The sequence below is a fragment of the Melopsittacus undulatus genome, chromosome 1 (assembly GCF_012275295.1).
Source record: "Melopsittacus undulatus isolate bMelUnd1 chromosome 1, bMelUnd1.mat.Z, whole genome shotgun sequence".
NCBI classification, from domain to species: Eukaryota; Metazoa; Chordata; class Aves; order Psittaciformes; family Psittaculidae; genus Melopsittacus; species Melopsittacus undulatus.
The window spans coordinates 21849701-21865135 of record NC_047527.1 but is presented as its reverse complement, the minus strand read 5'-3'; the positions used below and the strand labels follow the sequence as shown (position 1 = coordinate 21865135).

General features: G+C 43.2%; 1 protein-coding gene across 2 annotated transcripts in view; it reads right to left on the bottom strand.

Moving 5' to 3' along the window:
* Positions 1–8523, bottom strand: part of RNF19A (ring finger protein 19A, RBR E3 ubiquitin protein ligase) — a 58246-nt gene extending 49723 nt beyond the window's left edge. The window contains exons 1-2 of one of the 2 annotated variants that reach the window (XM_005150895.4): positions 8403–8523; positions 5380–5527 (exon numbers count right to left, since the gene is read on the bottom strand). The gene's annotated coding sequence lies outside the window, so the exon portion shown is untranslated. Of the gene's footprint in view, positions 1–5379; positions 5528–7981; positions 8117–8402 lie in introns of those variants that run through there. The other variant, XM_031050545.2, reaches the window with a different exon arrangement.
* Positions 8524–15435: the final 6912 nt, after the last annotated feature.

Here is a 15435-nt window from a genome sequence, read left to right as displayed (position 1 = left end):
TTATGTTTTCTGAGAAACAAAGTTGAACTATCAGCATCCTAAGGCACCTTCCTTGTCTTTACACTAGAAAAAGTTCTTGCATGCCACACACCATTAATGTCTGAGCCACTCTTCACCTTCAAAATGCAGTTTTGCAGAATGCCTATTACAGAAGTTAAAATTACTGCATGTATGCACACAGACAACATTTACTCAAAGCCATACTCTAGTCAACTCCTTTGATGAATTGACAATTACATGATAATGAAGGTATATCTAATCTCCCTTTTTGAAGAAAATCAAATCAAACCAAGGTTTTATTTTCCTCACCAAATAATCCAAAGCCAGCCATATTCTGTTATTAGTCTACAGTTACAATGTACAAACGAAGCATGCATTTCAGACAGCTGAACTTTAAAGGTGAATAGCTCTAACTTCAGAAGGACTACATTTTACAGACAGCTTCCGTACCTACATTGCTTTTTCACAGATGAAAGCATCTATCTACCGAAGCTTTTCATAAAGTGTGGTATTTTTGTTCATTGTACAACCAACTGGAAGCTCCCTCCATTCAGAGTTCTAATTTGTTCTTGCACTGAATGACTTTCAGCACATAAAACTGTTCTGCATACTCTGAAGAGGTGCATTTCATGTGTGTCAGGCGGAACACCAACCATATCAAAATATGTATTTTTATTTTTTTTTAAACTTTCAACCAGAGATGAACAAAGGCAAGTTTACAGAAGGTTTAAAAGAATCTGTCCCACAAATGCAGCCTACAGTGGCTCTACATTTATTGCGCATATGCCATTTTCCATGTAATGGCTTTGAAAGCCATACAGTGCAAACATCCCCACAGCTTGCAGGAGATAAGCCAGTCTGAAACTGACTTAGAAATTATTTGTTACCCTTAAAACAGAAAGGTAATATACCATGAACTTTGAGATGAGGATATGATTATATAGCCCTAAAAAAAAATAGGGCAGTACTACACACATCAAACAAACAAACAAAAAACACCCCAAAACAAAACAAAAATAAATAAATAAACAAACCCCCTCCCAAAAAAAAAACAACCTATGAAAACAAAACCATGTCACTGTCTTCATATTTTACTGAAACACTTCTTGGCCTAGATCCAGCCACGATATTATGTTGATTAGGGCAGGGTGTAGGAGGTGGAAAGAAACCATTTTCACTGCTTACTGTCTTAAGAGAAAAAGCTGGGCAGGACTGAACAGGATGCTTCTTTTTCTCAACTCATTCTCCAGTAAACACCACCTCCTTGCAAAGCTTCAATTCAACAGCAAAAGATAAGGTATAGTATATGCCAGATACACCTTATCTACTAACATTGAAAACAGGAGAGCTTGCATTGCCTTTTTCAGACAGGCAGGCAGCATGTAATCCTAATAATCAGGATCTTTCTCTTTGTTTATCCTTGTTCTCTTTTCATTAATTAGTTACTCCATTACCTAATTCATCTTGGAATCATCTTTAATTGTTAATAATGGAAAGACTTAGGACTCCTGTGTTGAGCTTACAGGGCCCTCTTCTATTCTTACCCTGGCTGAGTTTCTGCCTGGTGTCAGGTCACAGAAGGAAAAGTCTACTTTTCTGCAGCTACACACCACCACCAAAGATAAAGTCTGACCAAAAGCAAACTGCCACATAAAGGGGGAAAAATAAAAAGCAACAGCAAATAGGAACAGGAAGCAGAAGAAAGGGGAAAAAAAGTAACTAGTCAAGTAGGAACTTAAAGAGGAAAATACTTTTGGTCACTAGTTAAAAAATTCCTCAGTCTAAATGGAGATAGCTTAAAACCATGATATTGTAAAATGAAGAACAGTGAGCACAACAGCTCTTTGCAGGTTTCTTCTTTATGTTGTCCCACAGATAAACTTACACTGACTGCAGAATCCTACACTTTCAGGAAAGCAAGAGCCTGGCTCCACAGACTATAAGCGCTAAAGATCTCTTTGCTTAAAAAGGACCTAGAAGTTTGATACCTCCATCTCTGACCCTGAGTAAAAGGGCTTCTGGTCTCCCAAGATGTATTTTTAGCTGTGTCATATAGGAAAGCTTGACTCCTTTTTTTGAAAATGCGAAGTCAATCAAAAAGAAAGTATCAGATAAAGCTTCACAGGTACAATGAAACAGAGAAGGTAACTGCTCTTCTCAGGAAACTGAAGCAAGGTTTTTAATTCAAAAAGAAAAAAAAAGTAATTTTAAAGGCTTTATTCTGTTTATATTTGACTTAAGACAAAGAAACACAAAGTCAGAACACCTCCATCAGGACACACAGTGGAGAAATCTTTGATAAAAGTTATTTTTCCAGTACACATTCTAAAAATAAAGTCTTAGCCTTGAATACACTTCATCTGACAGCCACATTTCTTTGCATTGATCAACATATTACTTATTATGAAAATATGAAAGGCAAACCAAAAGTAAGATACTTCCGCATGGCTGACCTGAAAAAAAGTTTCTCAGCAAGCTCAACCCTTACCAGTTGGGTGGTCTCACTACAGCCACTATTTATTGCCATCCAACTCTTCTTCCACTATCAAATGTTTGAGGGACAACTGGATACTCACTACATGAAGCATTTTGGTACAAAGGAGAAAAGCCAAACAGTATGCAGCAGCAACTACTGTCAGCTTCTTCACTTATATACAGTTCCCTTACAGATGTTAATACTTACAAAAACATATACTGCCAAAGTACAATTAGAGCTTAATACAAGGAAGAGATGCAGCACCAAATATAGACTGAGCATATGGCCTCCAATTTTCAGGTCACAAAAAGCCCAAAGCATTCATGAACTATTTAATTCACAGAATAAGACTTTTATTTCCTAAAAAAGGTATAAATGTTTATTCTGCAGACTGATAATGCATCAGATCTGCCAGAACATCCTTCCCCTTGTCCAGTTTCACTGAAACATACTGCAAGTTCTGTGCACCTTGTACTTTCAGCAAAGGAAATATGACACATGGAGGCATGGCAACCACCAGTAGTTTTTTCCTCTGGAATGCAACCATTATGGTGCCAAGACAGACTTTTATTTGTCTAAAAGCAGACAGTTAACTAGGCTATTTTATATAAATATTTAAAAACAAAACCAAGGTGCAGCAACATTACTGTTGTGATGTCATATCCAAAATGCTAGCCAGGCAGTGCTGCGAAACCTTCATGGCTTAACTACAACCTTCAGCCCCACCTGAACCTCTGCTATTCAGCAGATCTCCCAAGGTGCAGGACCACTTCACACTCCCTACAAACCATTTCTTGAAAATATACATGATGTAAATTTGTCTCACTGGAAGTCTAACACAGGGCACTAAACAGTATAGCTGGAACTGTTTTACAGGTTAAGTATTTTCAGATAAAAATAGAACTTAACTCTGTGGCTTGCAGAGTCTGGTTTTATGTGAAAAACCTGATCATTAACTGGGGAATTTAGAAGTGATACTTCGATTTATTAAGGATATGCAGCATCAGTGAAACACAATGAGAACAAAGCAACATGATTCTTACTGTCGACAGTTTCTCTGATTAGTTCTTTTGCTGAAGCAGTTCTTCATTCACTAAATGAAACAACTGAAGGGGACAGCCAGGGGCTTCAATTTAGAATATGAGCTCTAATCTGCCTTATGGGAGTAGCTAAAGGACCTATGGAAAAACATTTTAACGGTAATTTGTCTTAACTATAAATGGAAACAGAACTGACACAGTCCCACAATGACAGTTTGGGCTGAACAATAACAGGATACTCACATTAACAAGAGTTGTGTTCTACTTAGGAAGCAAAACCAAGCAACTATACCAAACAGAATTAGTACAAACATTTATTTCTGCAAGATGCCCTTCAAATGTCTTGCTGAAGGTATCATTAGGGGATATGCTGGCCTCTAAAGTGAGGAAGTTTTAATGCCTGAGAAAACACCTGTGTATATGTAACTTTTATTTAAGCTCACTTCATTAGGTCTCTTTGCTAAGCTGCTTTAGGTTAATGCAACCCTTACCTCAACTTTCTAGATTGGTGCAATGTATCTAGATGTGAAGTGAACCTGATGGAAACTTGCCCTTCAGAAAAAAAAAAAAAAAAAGGAAAAGCTACAGCTGATCTTGTCTTGTAAATGGCAATTACAGCTGCAGTGTTCTGACTACCTGTCCAACAAGATGCTAGTAAGTCACCCAGCAGGTAATTGACTTCAATCCACTGTTCAAGACTGGAAAAGCCCAGAGCAAACTTCCCACTGGAAATTAAAAAAAGTAACCTAAACCAGAAGTACTCCTTATCTCATGAATAAACCCATAGGTAAGGTTAACTATGCCACAACTTCCATGAAAGTGAAGCAAACCACAGTCAAGACCCTCCTAACCTACCTTAATGAGGAAGGATCTAAGGGTGACATCAAAAATGACATCTCATGACTTTTTTTCCTCCTCTGAACCCTACTTTGAAGGACTCAAAGACTATCCAAAGCTGTTATAAGCCACATTCACAACAGGAAGAAAACTTCTAGTACAGCCCTATAGTATTCTAGTCCCACATAAAATTTACAGCTCTTTTTAGACAGCCATTGCTTTATTTTGGATCCCTGAGTACTGCATTAAAAGAAAAAAGAAGCAACACACACACCAGAGAAGGACCAGCAACTAAAACCAACATAAAGCATAGTTCTGCAGTGCCTGAGAAGTGCCAGAAATGTACATGAAACAAGCAGAGATCACTGAAGACTAAGCTACCTTATGACTCAGAGGAGCAAAGGCTCTTCACACAGGCTCTTCTCAATAACTAGAGAATAAACTTGTAAGAAAATCTGAGATAATGAGATGAACTTTAGTTAGCCTACGTTTGGAAAAAATCCATCAATCTATAAGTATCAGCAATAGACCAAATCTCTACTTATACAGTAACTTTTCAGAAAGCACTAAGAAATAGAATTAAAAAATGAGTGCCTGAAGAAATTTTTTGAACTAACCTTCATAGGGAAGACTGAAATTCTACTCTAAATTCTACTCTTTAGTTCAAACTCACAGTTGTTTACCTGGATTTTTATGTATTTCTCAGTTGAAGCAAATCACACAATGTCTGAAAACTAATCTATATACAACACAAAAAGGTTTGGATTTTTCCTTAAATATTTCATTGAAGATTTAAAAGACAAACTACCAGAAATGAACTATCAGACTAAATCAGAGATAAAACTTCCACTTCAGAAACTCAAAAATAAATATCCTCTTGTGAAAAAATATGAACATTCAATTAAAAAAAAAATTGTTTTGAGGTACTAATACACCCTTTTTCCACATTCTTCCTACAGAGTGGGGGAGATCATATACTGCAACACAACAGAAATCAGTTATCTGAAGATGAATGTAACATTTTACCTTCTTGGTAGAAGTCTGCCTCCAGGTGCTTTTAGCAATGTGAGATCCAACACCATTCTCAGTATCTTGAAGCTGTGTTTCAGACACCAATTCCTTCAGCTACACATCTTCCATCAGTTAACACAGAAGGGACAATGGAAACTTAGAGCTAATGCAAAAAGAGAAACATCTGAAATCAACTTCTATATGCATAAGCCAGTGTTAGGATATTTTTACTATTCCTTCAAAGAATCTTTTCTCATCTTAAGAATCAGACTGACTCTCAACTCAGCCGCAAGTCAGAAATCACTTTAAAAAGCGTAAAGCCTAAACATGTATCCATTAACTCAGTGAAGTCAGGTGGTATAATTTATTCTACTAGGCTGGTATGTGGCATTTACATACAATTCAGAAAACAAATCACAACACTATGATGTCTGACCATGGGCCAGAATAAAGTGACCCCACAGTGAATACTGTTGTATTTCAGCATTCAAAATTCTTTCTTAGCACCTCCAAACTGGGATTCAGAAGTCCAGTGAAAAAATGTAGGCATCCTACTTTGTTTCCCTGGAAAGAAGGGGGGGGGAGGGGGAAATCTTTGGTGAGAAATACTGTAGCGTGACTAAATAAGTATCAAGAAAGCCCAAGCAAACAGGAAAAAACAAAACCTGGCCTGGTTAGGAAGAACCCCTGTCCACTGAACAAAATCAGTCTGAAGCTTTTGTCAAGGAGAGTAGCACCTAAATGCTGCTAACTAATAATAGGGGAAAAAAAAGGTATATACATTTTCCACCACAAAAGGCTCTACCCAACTGCCAAAAGAATTCAAGGGCTTGTGTTCTTTCACACATTGATAATGTTCACATAAACCAAGTTTTCCTAATGCATATATTAATGCTGGGTGTGAATCCCATAGCTGAGGGAGTGTTAATGATTCATTTACTAATGGAGAGACCAGGATTTGTACACACTACAAAGGTAAACAAATACATCTGTCAAGCATCTTCCTCCTGAGGCTCAGCAAGCATAATTAATCAAAATCTGATGATTGCTCTATGTAAGAAATGTCATTTGTCTGATAGATTTAAAGAGAAGGGGGAGAAAAGAAAACCACACATACACATTTCAACTCCCTCTTTTAGAAACCATGATCTGATGCCCTCAAACTTAAAAACAGCTGACAACAGCTAGAATTCAGCATTTCATTGTGTAAAACAACTGAAACTCTGGCACACTTCAAGAAATATGCATACAGAGTTACATGTGTGGAAGCCTTTTACTGGACTCATTCTTAAGAGTTATATTATTGCCATTATGCAAAAGTGAAACTTTCATTTTCACTTTTCTGACCCAAACAGGCCTGGTTCACAAGCAATTTAAAAAAGTGCTCTCTCAGCTCTCTGAAAGCTTAAACTGCAAGCATGTAAGCGTTTACAGATAAAAATGGCAAGATTTTGGAAACTTAAGTAATTTTACACTGCCATTATTTCTAAGCATGCAAATGAATTGTTAGGTAGGCAATTCAGAATTTATACTTCAGTTTAACCCGGATATTAAACTGAAAACCTTCTTTTCCAATGAACTCGGTAAATAACATTTCATCAGATACTGAAACGTGGTTCTTTGGCTGGAAAAAAAACCAAACCAAAAATACACACATACAAAAAAAAACCCACACCAACACTCTGAACGAAAAACATATTTTTAAAAATTATCAGTAGCTTTGTCTACAGTGTGAGACACGTCTCCCAAACTGCCCTTTGCTTTTTATAAATAACGCTGTCCTTGATGGCAATTGAGATAAAACACTAATCAGTACCAGTGCCAACTACGGTATTTTAACAGAAACAAGATTTGTTGTGTTCCTCACAGGGAAACACAGGCACATTTCCAGTAAGCAACCACAAGGGCATGAAGACTTAAAATTTTGATTTCTGTGCTCAGCAATAACTGCATTCTACTGCTGTCCCTTTGGCACATCCCCATAACTCTGCTCCACTACTATCCCTCTGGCAAAGCTCCATTTCCTTCTGTCAGGGAACACTGGAGCAGAAGGGGAGAGACAGAAGGACACCTCCCTTTTGCCAACCATCACCTCTTCAGCTCACGTACACACACGCTGGATTTCAAACTGTTTGTTACTCTTTTTTCCCCTATCCCTCCCAAGATGCGTCTGCAATAGTCCACTGCTAGGTGGAAAACTCCCAGCTCCGCAGAAGGACCTGGGAAAGAAAAACACTCAGCAAGACGCTGGCTACCGCAACTACTTGTGTCCCCAGCGCCTTTACAGCCGAGATGCAATACCCGCGGCCACTCGTAACGTCTCCACTCGCCCGATTCACCAGACCCGAGATGGGCGGCAGGACAAAAACATAAACTAGAAACTCCCGGAGACGAGCGTGCGAACCCTGACCCGCTCTGCGCCGAAGGCTCGGGAGTGGCGAGCACTGCTCTCCCCATGCCCTACAAGTTCAAGTGCGAGACTTCCCAGGGCCGCTGCCGGGTGGCAGGAGCAAGGCGCCCGCCGAAAGGCCCCCCGCGGCGCCGCGGCCCACCCGGGCGGGAAACAACTCCCCCCCACAAGCCCCCACCCGCCTCGCCGCGGCCAAACGAAACCCACCCTGCAGCTCCCCCACTTCGCCAGCCCCCGGGCCGGCCGTGCCCCCCTCCTCCGCCACGGCTCGGGGCGGGACGGCCACCTCGCTCCGCCCGGGGGGAGCCGAGGAGAGACAATGGGCGCGATGACTTCACCCTCCAGCAATGTGAGGAGCAGCGGCGGACGCCGCCGGCTTCCCCCCGGGCCTCGGGACACCCCCAGGCTCCCCCGGACGCAGCTGAGACCGACCCGCGCCCTCTCCCACCCGAGCTCGGGCCCCCGCCCAGAGGCGGCTCCGGCTCAACGGCTCCGCTCCACCCCTCACCCTCCGCCACGCTCAGGGCGGCGGCTGCCGGCGGCGGCTGAGGCCCGAGGCGGGGGACGTCCCGCACCACTGCCGAGCCCCTCCGCACCCGCTGCCCCGCCGCGGGCTCACCCCCGGTACCTGCAAGTCGGCGGAAGGAAGCGGCGCCGCTCAGCCCACCCGGGCCCAGCCCCGCGCAGGAAGCGCCTGTATGTGTGTGTGTGTGCCTGCCTCAGTGTGTGTGAGGACAGGAGGGGGCGGCGCTGCGCGGGCGGGGCGGGACAGGGGCGGTGCTTCCCGCCGAGAGGAGGCGGTGCCCGGGTGCGTTGGTTTCCGCGACGCGCTGAGCTCACGCGCACGGCGGTGCCGCCCCCTCGCCCTCTCCCGGCGGCCGTTGAGGGTGGGGCGCTCCCCTCGTGCCGCTGGGGGCCGGGTGTGTGCCCCTGTCTGCTCCGGGCCGCGCTTGGGCTCTGTATGGCACTGCCCTTCCCTGACCGGACGGTGCGATGTCCGCTCCCCGCGGGCGCTCAGGTCGCTGGGCCGGTGAGTGCGGACTCCGCAGCTCTGCCGACGGAAGCGGCAATGCAGAGTGATTATTTACTGTTCCGTGGGCTCCGTTCCGGTTAAAATGTGAAAGTGCACGGAGAGGAGTGACCTATCGAGGCGTGTCAGTAAGGTTATGACGCTGGTTCACTCGCCGAAACGGCAACGCGCTTATTCCATGCTGTAAAACACAAGCGGATCTTGTTTTTCACCCCCCTTGTTGACATTTGGAATGGACTTTGCTCAGCAGCCCCCAACTTCCCCACATGTGGCATGTGCCTGCGCTCCGTGTTGAGCTGCAGCCAGACCCGGACGTCCCTGGCTCCTGCCCCCACTGTGGTCCCTTTCTGCCCCGGGCAGGGCTGTGTAGCTCACCCGTCCCCACCGCTCGGTTTTATGTCGGTTTTCAATACCGACCTTCACGCGGCCTTCCACGGAATTCCCTGTTTCAGCTGCTGCCTTCTCACACAGTCTGTCTGCTCCTGACCTCTGCTTCTGGGCGAGCTCCGAGCCCCTGTACCCTGTCTTCTGGCACAATGTAAGAACTAGTTGCACACAAAAATACCACGTTGGTTTAAAATCGTGTGGGGTTTTTTTTTTTCTCTAGTTAATCATTCATACTGTCTCATGTCATCTCTGAATTCTCTGCAACTGGAGTTTATCCTACGGTGCCTCTGTTATGCTGGTATGAAACCTGAAAGCTCACTCTGGAAAAAGTTACTGATTACCCAGCCTGCATTTACCATGTGCAAATATTGTAAAATGAATAAAATGTACCACGCTTTTCCTGTGTGATTTGCAGTGTACAGTCTGTTAAAGGCTTGACAACATGCCTGCCTTTATTTGTGCGCGTAGTTCTATGTAAGTCAATAGGACTACTTCCAGCACATCAAATTAGGAGTGAATACAAGTAATTTGTGATGAGATACTTAATCTGAAATGACAAAATAGGCAATTACAGCAAACAGGGTGGGGAACTGGAAAATGAAGGTAACAGCAAGGAGATTACACTGGAATTTTGGTGTGCTGTGTACAAATCGCAGCAGTTCCTTTACTTCTGAAAGGCAGTACCTAGGTGAGTTACTTAGGCTCCTAAAGGGTGATAGCTAGGTCAGTTCCTTAGACTCCAGTACTACAAACATGTACATGTAATTCAAGGCATGTAAATGGCACCATTGTATTCAGATAGATAAGATAATGCAGAATAATATACTGTTTACGCAGGGTGACGTCTTGGCCACTTTTTTACGTATGAGATTTGGTACAGAGAACTGGAACTGGAGAACTGAAGTTCATATAATGAGAGGAGAAAAAGGAAAGGCAAGAGTGGAGGTAAATGATGGAAAGAAGATGAAGGGAGGAACAACAAGATTAGTATGTAGAATAGCATGATAGGACAATGAACACATTTGGACTGGAACAGGAACAGCAAAAGCAAACTGTTTTACCAGTTCAAATGTGCAACCACCGATAAAACAAAAGCCAGCAACAAGGAATGCAAAGCAATGCAGTAATGTATTACTTTCTAAATGTCCAAAAGGATTCAACAAATCAGCACAAATACCCTGAAGTCTCTTGGCTAATACTAGAAGTCCAGGTTTTAAAATTCTGCACCAGAAGATTGAACAGACACTGTGGTGGTCAATGAGGGACAAAGCAAACCCCCAAGCAGCCACCCTCCTGAGAGCTCTGCTGCAGAGAGCCTGCAGCCAACGAGGTGCTTTTCATCAGAAGCATTCAAAATAGTCAATTAGCAAAACATAGAACGCACAGGGAGGAAAGAGAATCTTTTCTGCACAAAGCCATACACAAAACCTGACAGTGGTTTATGATATGTACGGAAGATACATTTGCTTGCTTGCTTTCTTGCTTATTATCCTAGAAAAGGATAGGTATTAAAGAAAAGTAGGGGCTGCTCAAACCCTGTAACAAAGAAGAAAATACGTCATGCACACTGCATTTTGTGAAGCATACAAGATTTATGAAAGCAAACAAGCCTGTCTTTCCAAAACACTTTCTGAAAAACATCTAGGATTAAAATGTTCTGGTATTTAATTCAGCTGCTGGCACAGAAGTTCAAAATATTGTATCAGAATACAAAAATACTGCCCTTCAAGCAAAGCATTGGTAGTTCTAAGGAGACATAAGTGCACACAACACACAGTCAAACATAGAAGGCAAAAAATTGTATCATTAAGAGAAGTGAGCAGACAGGGCTGAGAAAAAAAGTGCCTTTTTTTTTTTTCTCAGTGGTAGACAATGTTGAAAGCGCATGATATGGACAACCCTATCTGATTTAGTATAACCTCTCTCAATCTCAGCTCATATAGAACGCTGGCCTCTGTATAGTTTCAGTACTTACAGATGAAACACTGCTATCTCATATGAAAAGGTATTGTAAAATCCATTGCCTTGGGTGAGAATTTCATGTGTGTATGGTCTTTTCTTTAAAGTTATGTTGGAAGAGTATCAAATATGATGGGTAAATGTTTCCATGTCTCTGATCCCACATCTGAATCCCTCTTAGAAATCTTTATCTGAATATTCAACCATCATCTTCAACATGAAATTGTCAGTCTTTTTTCTATAGATAACTGTGTATTTCCTGCAGCCTCTACCATCATCTGGTCTCCAGTCCATCATTTTTAAGGGGAAAAGAGACTTCCTCAGCCTTTTCCCTTTTGACACACGCATTTGTGTCCCTGACCTTTCTTTCATCTTGTTCTGAAGAGCACCCTTTGTTTGGGGATTCACCACTCTCCTACATTTTCCAGCTCAACTGTCTTGCCAATTTATTTTTTTTCCTGGGGAGTTTATTTTTAGCACCCCTGATTTTAGCGATCTGTCTTACAGTGTTGCCCCACAGATGGCTGCATTTGCACAAAAAACATAGCAGAAGATTGATGTGGCAGCAGGAACAAGTGGCATAGGGAAGGAAAAGAGCTGTCTAGATCTATTTTGCCACTGGAAAAATGTAATATGAAAATGCATTCTGACTTGCAACTAAAGAAGAAAGGAGAAAAGCCTATGATGAACTAACATATCTACAATATCCATTGATTGAGAAACCTATCTTTCGACCAGGCATGCAAAAAATGGCAATACTGACAAATACCAGTACATAATTGATAAATGTCTTGTTACATATTAGTATAGCCTAAGATACACATTGCATGAACAGTAATAAGTGTTGAATTCTGTCAGGCTTCTTGTTTACCCTCTGTGAAAGATTGCCATACACTGATTGTCATTGATTGTATTGAGCACAGTAGATTAAAACATATATACTTTGTAAGAAATCTAGGTTAGGATTTTCTCAAAAGGCATCATTAGAATAGAATCATAGAATCATATCCTGAGGATAAAATGAAAGTATATTTAAATAGCGGTACCATGATGACAAGCCGAGGATATATCAGAGTCAAATGGAGCTTTTTGATGTATATGCAACCTCACTGATCCAAGTTAGAAAGTGGTAAGATACCAGTAAGCAATGTGCAGGTTGAGAACTTTCCAAAGTATCATCATGTCATAAAACATTAAAGATTAAGGTTTCCATAGCGATTTCAAACATCTCGGGTATCTTACAGTTACATCATCTGATCCAATCAGATTCTGTCATGGTCAATGAAAAAAAAGCAAGGGTAGAAAATTTAGGATATCTACAACCACAGGCTCTAAAACATGTCTATTGCAAGAAAGAAATCTGTTTAAATCAACTAAATAGGTTTATTGACAGCCTCAAATAGAGAGAATAGAAACAGAGAAATCTGGATGCCTGAATACAGGAAGTTGCTCCTAAGCACGTAGTAGTTGTCACCTAACTTAGAAAGCTCCAAAAGGCTGTAAAAAACTGGTTTCTGGTTTATGAGCTTCATATTTCTCCAACACCTAAAACCCCACTCCCTTCCCATTCAAATTCTGGAAACTATTCTGGAAGTCAGATGCCTAACTGTGAGGAGCTGCAAGATGCGCATGTGATACCTATGTAATTTTTTAGAGATAGCCCTTTTTAAAGGTCTGTTGCTACAACTGTCTGTATCCTTAGGTAGCTTTAATTTGTTAGAAAAATTAATGAAAATCAAGTAAGAGTTAGTTATACTGTGAAAAGCAGCAGACTATCATTTCTGTTGCACAACACTCTTTCCATTCGAGTCCCCTGGGCCTTCCTCCTCTGTTACTCAGTTAAGCCTGAAACTTCTGTTTTTCTGGGTTGAGACTTTGTGTGCTTAGTCTCTGCCCAAAGGTGAAATAGTTTCTGGAAAGCTTGAGCAAGAATGTTTTTGCTGTTTTAAGTGTGAAAACAGTGGGTTAGGAGGAAACACTGCATAAAGGTAAAAGTGGTTGAGGGTTTTCTAAATAACTTTTTCATCAGCATCAATAAATGTGAAGAGATTTAAGTCATGGTGGAAATAACCCTGCTCAGGAAAGGCCTATACTTTTTCTAAAACTGGTCTCAATTCAGTCAGAGGGACCATCAGGTAGTTCATCTACAGTCCACCTTTGGCAGAGCCAGAGAACATCTAGACTTGCCCTTCCCTGAGGAGCTAATGTAGTCTCAGATTTAGCTGTCCTTTGAGTCACAAACAGTGACTCAAAGGTTTGTCTTTGGCTCTATATTTTCATGGTGACACACTGCCCTAAGCCAGGCAGCTGGGGGGCACAGGGGCAGCCCCAGTCCTAGACATCAGGCACCTCCCTGGGGACAGGCTGAGGCCAGGCTGGGACGTGAGCCCACAGTTGGGCCTGGCTCAATGCAACCCATGGGCAGGCAGGGCAGCACTGTGGCCCTGCTGCAGTGTCACTGGGGCAGGGGCTAATGGCCCCAGGGGCTGAAGTGGGGTCCCTGGGGTGGGACAGTCAGGACTGTGTGTGCCCTCAGGGTCCCAGCACAGTCTTAATGGAGAGATTGCACATGGCTTTGACCATTGCTGACTTCAAGAGGCGCTCGCACAGGCAGGGCTCTGTCAGGAGCACTGGTGTGTGCAGCCACATTGGTGGTGGAAAAGAGCAGAGGTGAGAGGCAGTGAGGAGTGGTTGCCTTTAGTCCCAAGCACACAGAGGGTATGTGATTCTGATACAATGGCTAAGGCTGTGAGAGCCAAAAGACAAGCAGCAGTAGGACACAGGACCTCTGTACAGGGAGAGCTTTCCAGAACAGCCTCAGCAGGGTAGTTAGGCCATTCATGGGGAGAGTTGCCTGCTCTACATGGGGAGCTGCAGACACAGCTCTGACAGATTGTCTGGCAAATCCTGCTTGCAATAAAGCATCCTGCAGCCCCTGCTGCTGTCCAAGGACGGAGATGTGAGCAGGACACTCTGAGGTAGCCTGGTCCTCCCCAGCACCCGCAGGTGAATCATGCATGCCATGTACAGATGCTCTTCTCTACACCCTGAGGCCACTACCAGGGTGCCAGTTTCACCACAAACACTGCACTTGTGACCATGCCTGCCTTCCTGCCAACATCTCTGGCAAGTTTGCTGTTTACTGCGGTTACTCTCAGTATGATCCTCATGAGGCAGCAATTGTGGCTTTTACCTCTTGCCCAGAAGTCTCCTTTGTTGTCTCTCCTTCCTCGGGTTAACCAGGAGCAGGCCCTCCAGACTGCCTCCAGAGTAAGGTGGGAACCTCTTACTTCCTTGCATGAAGCTGACTCCAGATGTAAGGTAGTTACAGAAATTTCCCTGGGTCAGGAGCGTCCAACTCCAATAATCCCTCCAACAGCTCCCAGGACTTCAAGACCCTTTTGAGGCAGTCATTGCACAGAGAGAGGGCAGTGACTGCAGCACTGTGAGATTACCCAGGAATGGTATATAGTTACACCTGTGACAGAGAGCTCTAAATAGTTTTGATTCATGGTAGGCAGCATACCAGAACAGGCCTAATTTGGCCATGACGCAATGTGACTGGAAGATAACTACTGGTCTCAAATGTCTTTTCCACATGCAAGGGAAGTATCTGAAGCAGCCAAAGGTTTTCACTCTAGTCACCACTCAGACCATGCTACAGAGAATGAGAAATATCAATGAAGACCACTGACATAATGCTCCAAACATTTGGTAGAGATTAGCTTTGTGTATCAAGCTTCTTCATTCTGCAGTCTAAGCTGGTGCTCACAGAAATGTGCATTGTCTAGGGCTGAGCCCCACTTCCTGACACCTCTTCCAGATACTTCCAGGTACTCTGTTAGCTTTGGAGAGCTACTCCAAATAGCACTTTGAGGATGCAGGTTGCAAAGGGTTGAGCCAAGCCCCTGCATCCCTACACAAAGCTGCAGTGCTGGCCTTGAGGGTACAAGTATCTTCAAGAGCCATGTTGCAGTGGGGCCTGGAGAACATAACAGCAAAGGAGTGGCAACAGAACTATCTCCAGCAGTGTTGCCATCAGCTGCAGATCCAGCCCTTATGATAATCTTTTCTCCTGTGTGTGAAAGAAAGGAAGCTGAGCTGGCAAAGGAACCATGAAGTGTTTGTTCTGAGACTTCAAGGCTGTCACTGTGAGCTCCAAGCCTGGAGAGAGACAGAGACCACTTCCCACAGGCTTCTTCCTTTTAGGTCCATAGCAGTCAGCCTGCACACTGAGAGGGCTTGTAGGGGGTGAGAAGGCCACAGGAGCATTGTGGGAGTCCTT